Source organism: Lygodium microphyllum, chromosome 11 (genome assembly GCF_053477565.2).
Source record: "Lygodium microphyllum isolate KBCC chromosome 11, Lygodium_microphyllum_v1.1.10, whole genome shotgun sequence".
NCBI lineage: Eukaryota > Viridiplantae > Streptophyta > Polypodiopsida > Schizaeales > Lygodiaceae > Lygodium > Lygodium microphyllum.
The window spans coordinates 9,651,619-9,654,071 of NC_141145.1; the positions used below are offsets into that span (position 1 = coordinate 9,651,619).

At 42.4% G+C, this 2,453-nt stretch overlaps 1 non-coding gene across 1 annotated transcript; it reads left to right on the forward strand.

Moving 5' to 3' along the window:
- Positions 1-302: 302 nt before the first annotated feature.
- Positions 303-406, forward strand: LOC148028533 (U6 spliceosomal RNA). Its single transcript, XR_015692528.1, has one exon. It is a non-coding gene; the product is annotated as a U6 spliceosomal RNA (small nuclear RNA).
- Positions 407-2,453: the final 2,047 nt, after the last annotated feature.

Sequence of the window (2,453 nt, forward strand, 5' to 3'; positions counted from 1 at the left end):
TTTTCATAAGAAGGTTTACAACTTCCTACTATTATGTTTCATCTTCTTGAATTTTTGGATTTGTGTAAGAAGATTAACATTACCCCTCCCCTAAATGACTGGCAACCCCATGGCAGTTAGATTTTGTTGGGGTAAAGCCGCCTCTATCTAGCCACCCGTGTATTACTACACTAATAGTACCCGCCACTACACACTATAGGTGGCGGGCACTCGTCACCATCACTTTATTATTTATTCTTTTAGTGATAGTTTGAATAAAGGAAGGCACTGTCACACATTGTGACTGTTGGAGTTCCCATTTGGTCTCGCTCGGAGACATCTGATAAAATTGGAACGATACAGAGAAGATTAGCATGGCCCCTGCGCAAGGATGACACGCACAAATCGAGAAATGGTCCAAATTTTTATCAGATGTCTCTTCGGAGACATCTGATATCTTGCTCTTGCTCTCCTTCCATAGCTCTTCTAAGCAAGCTTCAATCCTTCTCACCTTTCAAATTTAAGGTAGATGATTCATGTTGGGGACATCCATGGTATAGTGGTCCTATTGGAAAGCACTTATCAATCTCCATTGATTTGATATACATGCTAGTTCATTCCTCTCTCTAAAAAGAAAAAATCCTTGCATGGGCCTTCCTTTTTTTTTTTTATCTCCTACTCCTCCTAGAAGATCTATCTTGCATACACTTAATCAGTTATAGTGGTTAGTACTCAGGCAATCTTATGTTGATTGATTGACAATGTGCTAGCTGATGTAGTGATACTATTGCCACATGCCACAATATTTGGATTTTTCTTCCATAAAATTGATGTTTTGTGTTCTTAGGTGGGGGATGTATGGCCACCAATATTAATGGATTGTCTTCATGCTCTTCGATATACATGTCCTAAGTGTGCACTCCATAGGGCGTGTCACCTCACTGTACAACAAAGAGTATGCTTGTGTAAGTGAAACTAGAAGATGGGTTGAACTCCTAGCAAGCCAACAATGTTGTCCCCACACTTGAGATGTAGTTTTGAAAAGTGTGATGCAGTGCTAAGGGTGATAGCTTGAGCAAGCCCAAAGTCAAAGGGTATCTTACCCTTGATGGATTTGAGGTTGTGAAGTGGGGAATGGGGCTAGGGGATTAGAGATAAAATCTATTGCCCAAAGCCACTGGATGTACCTAACTTGAGGACCCCTAGGTACAATGTGCATGCATGCACCTATCCTTGGAGCTTTTGCTCTCTTTATGTCATTTTCTTTTATTTTTTCCCTTTGATGAATATTATTCAACTAATACAAGTGGTCTCAATGAATGTTCCATGCAAGCTTTGCTAGTGAGATAGCTCTTCCAAACTAACCGTGTCATCAGTGATGTGGTAGGCAAAAATGATGGTTACAACTAGTGGACTGACTCACGTTCATATCTTCTAATAGGTTAAGATAGTAGGCTAACAACATGGTGGTACTAAGAATTAGTTTGACCATAACATATGTGTCTGTCCCTTTGTGTACATTTAAAAAACAAGGGATGAATGCCTTCTTATTCTTCTAGTATGTTCCTTCGATTTCATAAGGTGAGGAGCAATCTGGGATAGTTATAGGTGGTGATAAAGGATGGGTTTGGGAAAATTTGAAAATTTTATTACAAAAAAGGGCTCAAAGGAGGGAACCGAGTCTTGCTCTTGAAATTTGAGGCTATTATCCTTTATTCAAACAGTGAGGTTGAAGAGGAGGGAGAAATTGAACAACCATGGATCTTAGGATCCCTACTTATGTCCAAAGAGGTGGGCTCGTCTATTGAGTCTCCCGTGTGGGTACTACTTCTTGGGGTGTTGGCTCTAGGGTATTTTGTGGGTCCCACTCCTCCATATCAAGTGGTGGGTGAAGGGAGCTACAAGCTCAATCCCCGAGACCTATGGACCTCTTATTGGTCAAGTGTTTCAAGTCGAGCGGCCATGGCTACCTCTCACATAGCCGACGCGCACTCCCTACCTATGGGGTGTAGTGAGCTTACCTCAATGCCCGATCGAGTACCCTCCTCTCCCGTGCACGCCGGTAGCTCCACAATCCTTGAGGCAAGCTCAAGCAACCTAAATCCCTCTCCAACAAGCTCCATCCTCCATAGCCGCGTGAGACAAGAGAAGAGAAGAGAAGAGAAGAAGATGAAGAGAGGAGATGGGGAGCTTCTTCTCCTCGATCCCTCACTCTCACACACTCATTCTTTCACACTCACTCACTCCCTCTCTCAAGCACAAGCAAGAAGGCAAGAAGAAGAGAATAAGAAGAAGAAGTTTTTTGCCACACACAAGAATGAGCTTCTCATTCACTTTTCAAATTTATATACAAAACCCTGAATCCCTTTGGGCAATCATCCCCTTATCCCCTTTTTTATATGGTCGTCGTTGCTTAGGCCCTTTGTCCCATTGTTCTTCTATCTTCCTAGCTTCCTTCCTATTGCCCAACCACC